General features: G+C 34.7%; 1 long non-coding RNA gene across 2 annotated transcripts; it reads right to left on the bottom strand.

The window, feature by feature from the left end:
• Positions 1–359: 359 nt before the first annotated feature.
• On the bottom strand, positions 360–2,631 carry LOC145058136 (uncharacterized). 2 transcript variants are annotated; one of them, XR_013686236.1, is made up of 3 exons: positions 2,122–2,631; positions 624–1,112; positions 360–514 (listed from the first exon to the last, which is right to left on the bottom strand). It is a non-coding gene; the product is annotated as an uncharacterized LOC145058136 (long non-coding RNA). The 2 variants fall into 2 exon arrangements; XR_013686237.1 differs by having other exon boundaries at positions 1,054–1,112.
• Positions 2,632–8,783: the final 6,152 nt, after the last annotated feature.

The raw sequence follows: 8,783 nt of genomic DNA, 5'->3' as shown, positions 1-8,783 counted from the left end.
TGGGTGTGATGGATCCTAACAATATATCTAGGCATCCTAATCCTAAACTTTTTTATACAAGAACTTGAATACTTATAATTCTTTGATGTTTGGGAATGCTTTTGATTTAAGTCCTTTAGTATTTGGGATTCGTAAGGCTTAAAGGATTTCCAAATTTCTATTGTCTGTTATGATGAAATTTGGGTAGCATAACGACTGCTTATACAATATTTTCCAAGTTTCAACCAACCTTAAACCAATAATTCCCATAATAGAATTTACATTAATAATAACTATCGCTAATGTAACATCCCAAAATTCAAGGCAAAAAATTTCATTTTTAAATAAGTTATTATGAAACCATAAGTATAAGAAAGCATCCATAATATCATGTCATGTCAAAACCAAAGTAGAAATAACCAAAACATGTTATCATAAACAATATAAGAGTGTAATCCCAAAGATCTCATGTGCGGAAACCATAATGTGATGCACTGCAATCGAGCCGAGTCCTTTTCCTTTGAAAACGAAGTACCTGAAACCAAAACTGAAAACTGTAAGCACGAAGCTTAGTGAGATCCCCCCATCATACCACATACCAAACAACATACGTACTGGCAGGCAATGTGGGGTTCCCGACCTACCTATGTCAAGCCATTCTGGGGTGCTGACCTACCAATGTCAAGCCATTCTACAGTGCTGACCTACCCATGTCAGGCCGTTCTGCGGTGCCGACTACCCTCCGGTCTATCTCAACCGGCAACGATGACTATTTCACCCCTACATCTATCATACAATAACAAATATAATCATACGGTCAGGCATATCTGGGGTACTGACATACCCTTTGGTCCTAACAACCCGATTGGGGAAAAGCTAATCGTTGCTACTACCACTAACACACATAACATATCACATAAGCATATCTCATAAGCATATCTCTTAATCGTATCTCATAAGCATATTACATAAGCATACCAAGATAATTATCACAAAGACAATTATCTACCAATTACTCTTGTTGGTGGGCCGGCATTGTAGCCTTAGACCCACCCCTACTGGAAGTTAACTCACCTCACACTGCTGAAGTCCCGTAGACATAGCCCCCAGTTGCTGGATGACAGATTCCTAATCTGTCAACATCAAAACATCACCCAATTAATAATTGGGTTCCCACACATAACCATAAATACATACCTGGTGGTAAATACTACTTTACCCCTAACTTAGCTTTATTCAAGCCCAAGGCCCAATCCAAAGGCCCAAAGCCCACTATGAGTCAAAGCCCAACATATGACCTAATTTTATAAATTGGGCCCAAACCTTTAAAAGGTCTTACCATAAGGTCCAACCATTTAGTCCAGTCCAACATTCAACATTCTAATGGACCAATATCACATAATCATAAAGGCCCAAACTATGGCCCAATTTTTCAAATCGGGCCCAAACCCTTATATGGGTCTTACCTTAAGCCCATAAACATATTCTAGTCCATAAGATTATTCTTGGATGACCCATTAATAATCCAATTACCAAAGCCCAATAGAAAGGCCCAACCCAAGGCCCAAGTGAAATTTGGGTTTCACATAAAATGACGATTAGGGTTAACTATTTCTCACTTAACCCATTATGGACTTAACCCACTAAGGACTTAATCCATTAAGTCCAATATTTCTTAGATTAATTTCTGCCAATGATTATTATTTAATATTTCAAGTTATTAAATGTGTCCCGATAAATTCTCAAAATTAGGGTTTTATTGGCATTAGGGTTTTCCAACCCAAATACTAACCCATTTATAAATTTGTTGGGCCTTTAGCTCAATTAGGGCTTTATTGGGCCTATTAGGCCCACTAGAATATCACTAAGCTTATTAGTCATATGTTTGGGCTTTTAGGTCCATTAAGCTTCATTGGGCCCATTAGGGCTTACAAGGCCCATTAGGGTTTCAAGCACCCCAAACGAATCAAACTCAATGAGGCAAGCACATCGCCACCCGACACGGCGCCGGTGGCGGAAGGAGGCGGCAGCCACCACCCTAAGGTGGTGGTTTTCAATTTCTTTTATTATTTCATTTTCGAATTACATTTTATAACTCAAAATAAACACACAAAAAGGGAAAACACACACACACACAACCACCTTGTGGTGGCCGGCGACGGCAGATGCAGCCACCACCCTAAGGTGGTGGTGGGGGCCTTTCCTTTATTTTTCCGGCCAAGTTACACACACATACATGCTTCTGATTCGCGAGGTGCACTCCAGCCATCGATGTAGAGTACTCACGAGTGGCAGCAGCAGCCACAACGGTGGTTTAAGGCGACGTTCCAGCAACGAACTGGAGAAGGGGAAGCTTTCGCGACGTCACAACCACGTTCCAGCTCTTTTCGGCTTCTCCCGACGTCCTCAGCTTTCCTTCCGTCGCTTCATGTTCTTCACCGGCAGCAGATGCAACAACGACGGCTTAGTGGTTCTTGGTGATGTATCAGCAACGGCGCTAGACGCTCCAACGCTTCTTGGCTTCTTTACTCGTCGGAAATGATGTCGACGGTAGCAACAAGGCGGTGTGACGGCGGTTGGACCCGACGATGCCAACAGCGGAGGAGGAGGCTTCTATGGTGGAGGCGGCTACCGGCAATGAGGAAGGGGGATGACGGCTGCACATATGGTCCCTAGGGTTAGGGTTACGGAACCTTAAATACCCGCTTCATATGAAAGTTTTCCATAATAGCAACTATAGTCCCTCCCCCTTAATTTTCTTTCAAACAAAGCCCATAATTTACCTTTTCAACCCTGCCCTCTGAAATTCTTTTCAAATCAAACCCGAAACTTACCCTTTAGCCCCTGACTCCATTAAATCCTTTCAACTTAACCCAATATTTACCATGCAGCCCCCGACTTACAAAAATATTTTCATAACAGGTCCAATATTTTACTAAACGCCCCTTGACTTCTAAAAACTTCACAACATGAATCCCAAAATTACACTTTAACCCTCGTAAATCGAAATTTTATCATCTGAACCTCCGAGACCGACACCCCACTAGTTATTATTGATTTTAGGGCTATATTTCGTTCATTAATTTATTTATTTATTAAATAAATAAACGGGCTGTTACAGCTAAATCACAACACATGCCTAACAACTGACATTTAAAAAGGTGTAGTAAAACTATGGAAAGTCTTCTATGAAAATCTTTCCAAACTACTAATAAACATGAGAGTAAATGCATTACAACACGTCAACAAAAATTGTTGTTGAGTTCTACAGGTTTTGACAAAAAGTATTTTTATAACAAAAAATGTTTTATAAAATAGGTCTCGCAACCTAGATTTTATAAATACGTACTTTTCTATAAAAAGTATGAAGATAAATGAGTTATGAAAGTGTAATTGGACTCATTTATAAATAGTGTTGGTTCAAATCCAAAAATACAAATTTGACAAAATACACATAAGTAAAACATACTTATATTAAACCTTACGGTTCCCTTGACCAAAATGCATTTTATATAAGGATTTTGAATGCTAATTTATATAAACTGAAGTCATATCACCCTTTGTGAAATATAAAATGTCAAATTTTACTCCTGAAACCTTGTACAAGCGTTCTTATAGTTTGTATGTAATACTCATAAGTTTCAAATTTACAAACATTGTAAAATCGTTTAGTAGTATTAATTGAGTGTTATCTTACTTAAGATGGGAACCGACACTTAACTAGTGGGGCGAACTCCTCCCACATAACTATGGTGTTTTCATATAAATCACAATGGGTTTATATAAATAATTTATTATTTGTAAGTTATTAAACCTTAATCAGTCATGTCATGATATTAATTAAGTGTTATATGAATTAATACACTTATCATTTGAGTCCCCAACTATCGCACTACATAAAGTCTATGTCAACTAGTACAAGTGAACGAAAACCTCGTATAATCCTAATATCGATTCTATATGGTAACAAGACAAATATGGGATCTATAATGAGCTCATAACCGAATTGCGACAAACACCTATGCAACAACATAAAAAGGGCATGCTAAAAGTTCCACATCAATGCTTTTTCAATGTCGTAGAATAAATAGTGTCGAAACGTCAACCCCAAACCCGTCTCGTCAGGTGATGGTTGTAGCTAGAAACATGTGGGCAGGATGTCAACCCGTATAGATCAGTGTCGTTGATCTATACCTGATGTTCCACATTCCATATAGATTAATGTTTTTAACGCAGAGGACTAGGGATTAAGACACACAATCTTTGTATGGTTACAAACATAGCCCATACAGCTTAGGAAATGATCATAACTCATAAAGCTTTTAGAAACAAACGTAGATCATATAGAACGCCTCGTGGGTGTGATGGATCCTAACAATATATCTAGGCATCCTAATCCTAAACTTTCCGATACAAGACTCTTGAGTACTTATAATTCTTTGATGTTTAGAAATGATTTTGATTTAAGTATTTTAGTATTTGGGATGCGTAAGATTTAAAGGATTTCCAAATTTCTATTGTCTATTATGATGAAATTTGTGCATCATAATGGTTGCTTATATAATATTTTCCAAGTTTCAACCAATGAGAAACCAATAATTCCCATAATATTCAATAAGTTTCATAACTGATACGATATATAAATTTATTTGGTAACGTTCTCAAAACCGAGAATCAATTATGTTATCATATATGATATATTTCATATTGTAGTAAAAATGATTTATATTTTTACAGTAATTATAAAATAAAATATATCATTTATTTAAAATCATTTCTACATGATGATCGAGAGTAACATAATAATAATTGATTTTTGGTATAGTTTTAGTTAATTATTATGAATTTGTTCAAACGTCGTTTATCAACCATTTAAGTTAATGTACATTTGTTTTGTACAAAATTAAGATGAATAGCGTATTTGTTTATGTGTATAATGTCTTTTCATGCTTTCCTAACATATTTGAACATATATATACAACAAGACTTCCAATTTAAGATTCGTCAAATATACTTATATCTTTACAACAATTTACTTAAAATCATGTGGTTTTTATTAATATTAACTAATATTTCACAACAACGTAAAGATATATTATATATTAGCAATCTACTTTAACTTGATGAATTTATTAATGATATATAACATTTTAGAGTGATATTTCATAAACATTTGACCAATAACAAATATAATGCATTTTAACATATAAAAATTTGTAAATCATCAAAACTTGATTAGACACGTATATATTCTCCCCGAAATATTAATACCATAAAAGATAGGTCGTAGAAACTCACATTCGATGCGAGATCTTGATCCAGGTTCGTTTTGGTGAAGCTAATCGTTAATAACCGCGTCTTGGCGTCTTTTTGCGTTAAAAGAAAGCCTGAGAATAATTATATAATAATTTAAATCAAATGGACTTGTTTTTAAATAATTTATATTTAAAAAGGGTTGTTTTGCAATTTATCTAACACAAGGGACTGTTTTGTGATAGATTATATCTAAAATGGACCATTTTTGTAATACGTTAATCCATTGGGGCATGTTTGATTGAATAATGCAAACAAGGTTTTGACTTGGTTAAACTAAAGAAATGGAGGGTCTGATTTGGTAACAACATAAACAATTGAGGGGTTGTTTTTGGTCAAAACCATTCAAAGAGGTAACATGTCCCCGTCTTCATGCCTCGTTTCCGAGTTTAACAAAAGAAAAGAAGAGAAGAGAAAAGAAAGTCATGAGAGAAAAGAAGAGAAAGGAAAGGAAAACAAAATTTTCATTTGTGTTCCCGAGTCGGAGAGAAGTGGAAGGAAAATGAATCATTTTGTTGTTTCTTTCCAAATCCTCCCAAATCGGAAGGAAAGTTAGGAGGGAAAGTGATCCTCCTATTTCCCTCCATTTCCATCCACTTCTCTCCTTTAATGAAACTCGGGAACACCAATTTTTTTATTTTCGTCTCATTTCCACCAATTTCCTTTCCTTTCTCTCGTTAAGTTGAACTCGGAAATGGGGTGTCAATGATTAGGGAAGGAACAGACAATGAAGCTATTGGGGAGTTCCGATGACAGTTGGGAGATCGTGAGGGGGGGCGTCGACAATGCACGGTTACTCCGGTGGCTTCCTTCATCTTCTGGTCTGATCGGCTGCATCACAAGAAGGTAAGGAAGGGAACAAAATTCTCCATTTCTTTTCTGATTGGAGAATAAAATGGAAACAGAACATAGGTGGCTGATCAATTTGAAGAAATTGATGAATGAGGGCATAGTTGCTGCCATCAAATTCTTGGTTGACGGCGAAAGGAGGGGGTCGGTTTTCTGGCAAGATTCACTCGACAACAACACCTCATCAAAAGTTGTTAGCATCGGCTAGAAATTGAAATCGGGCACATGAGGCATTTAGGTGATGCTTATTAAACAGAAGGGGTTGTAGTTGGCATCTCTGACATCTATTGGTTGTCTAACTTTTTCCGGGCGGTGAAACTTGAAGGGAGGGTGGTCGCTGCAGTCACCGATCGAAGTGGGGTGTTTAGGGGTTAAGCTTCGACATAATGAATTTGTTGAAGGTTGGGATGAAGGCAACAACCTCCTCCCTCTTATCTTCGTGTTTCCGGCGATAGAAGGACCATCCACCTCCGGTGGATGTGTCTTGGCAATCTGATCCAAGAAGAAGAAAGTGGGAAGGTGTTCTAAGACCATCTCCAACCAATCTCCATTTCCCCCCCCCCCCCCCCCCCCCCCCATAAATGGAGTAACAAATTGGGTAAATAGTGTTTCATCTCCAACCCTACTTCATTTTCTACCCCATTTTTTAGCCAAAAAAATATATTCCTAGAATATTCCATTTTTATAACTTTTATATATTGTCAAATACACCCCTCTACTAGTTAGATTTTAACAAATATATTATATTTTAAGTTATTATAAATTAGTATATAACATGATATTATAAATATTAAATATTGCATTTAAATTATCATTAGTAGGTAAAATAAACTAGAAATATATAAAATAAAAATAAGAGAGACTAAAATTAGCAACCGAAGTTCACCTCTATTTTTGGAGATATGAATAGTATTCCCCCATATATAGGGGAATACTGTTCATATCTCCAAAAATGGAGTAGGGTTGGAGAAGAATGAAAGAATAAATGGGGGAAAAATAGAGTTTGGGATGGGTTGGAGATGCCCTAAAGAGAGAATACAGATGGGATCGAGAGGGTAGAGAACAAAGAGTGAGTAGCTTTCAATTTAAGCTAAACAACAAGTCTTCCACTGGATATTTTTGGGTTTAAAAAATATGTATATTTATATTTTGTAATATAAATCATCTTTCTCGATTTTCGTACCCTCGATTTTCAAATTTTTTTTCGAAAGAGCCTGCTTATTGTACCGGTTATGGTGATTCCAAAATGCAGATGGATTTCAATTCCGATATACTGAACTCCGTGAATTAGCGTTTAAACTTCCGCATTTAATTGCTTCGGATTCAACATATTTACAAAAATGATTTTGGTTGAAATTAAAAATGTTATAAAAATATAATAAATAATATGCCATAATCTGAACTCAAACACACGCTCAAAAACAGTTTACGAGACTCATAGCTATTCTGAACGAAGCAGTGCATTGTTCGTTTGAAGAAAATTAGACAAATATTGATTTTCATAACATTAAAGATGCGTAACTTTCTCATACGATATTTGTTTTGGACGTTCTTTATATCCATGAAAATCAGGAGAACATAATCTATTCAAATTTCTTATCCTTAACTCTTAAATATAATTAATGGAAAAAAAATTATTTCTAACGTCACAAATAAATTTAATTTTTGGTAATTTCTGATTCGATCTTCAACGATATATGGTTTGATCAGTTTGAGATGTTCTAAAAGTAATTATGTATATAATATATTTAGTATACCTTATAAACATAACTTTCACACAATTGGTCCTTAATACCTAGTGGTTCGCAGTGGTTTGACCGCCGAACTCTAACTGATTTTTACCAATTGTTGCACTTCATGTTCCATATAAGAAAATTTATTCTTGGTGGGTTTGGATACAATAATTTAACCAACATTTAGATTATTATAATATGTATTTAGTAGATTTTGGGTTTAAAAGCTTTAGTCCAACATAGGCTTTAAATCCACAAAACATTTAATAAGAAAAGGATGAAGCTTCCTTACAAGATCTTATAAAGAAAAGGTTATATCTACTTATTAGTTGGTATTTGTACTTATGGTACAATTGATAGTGTTCTAGATGTTATCCTAAATAAATAAAAAAGGAGGACATTTCTACCGATTAGAAAGTAAATCATTCCAAGTAAGATTTAATTCATCATTTATTATTATTAAAGCTTTAGATAGTTTTTAGCGAGTTGTATCTCAAATTTATATTTGAAAGCTTTAACCAAGATTTCATAATTATGCTTTACCATGTAAAATATAATATAACTACTATAGTTGTTAATAAGTTTGATTTGGTATCTTGCACTAAATTTTAGACATTCATTAGAAAGGAAGTCATATGTAACAATGTATAGTTACTTAATAATTTATTTTCTCTACTACATAGTGAAATTATCATTAAGAATCTTTTATATATAAAAATATATTTATATATGTCAAATAAACTTCATTATTTTCCTTCAAACATTCATTTTTTGAAGTTGGAATATGTGAATTTTATTTATATAAGAAAGGTAACAATGTTAAAGATAAGTTTGATTCAAAACAAGTTTAAGTCAAAAGCATTTTGCATGTAGAACTTTCTATTTATAAAACATTGATATTTACTTTAT

This window comes from Lactuca serriola, chromosome 6 (assembly GCF_051521515.1).
Source record: "Lactuca serriola cultivar US96UC23 chromosome 6, Lser_US96UC23_V15, whole genome shotgun sequence".
Lineage (NCBI taxonomy): Eukaryota > Viridiplantae > Streptophyta > Magnoliopsida > Asterales > Asteraceae > Lactuca > Lactuca serriola.
Note: the sequence above shows the minus strand (reverse complement) of the source record. Positions and strands in the feature narration are given on the sequence as shown.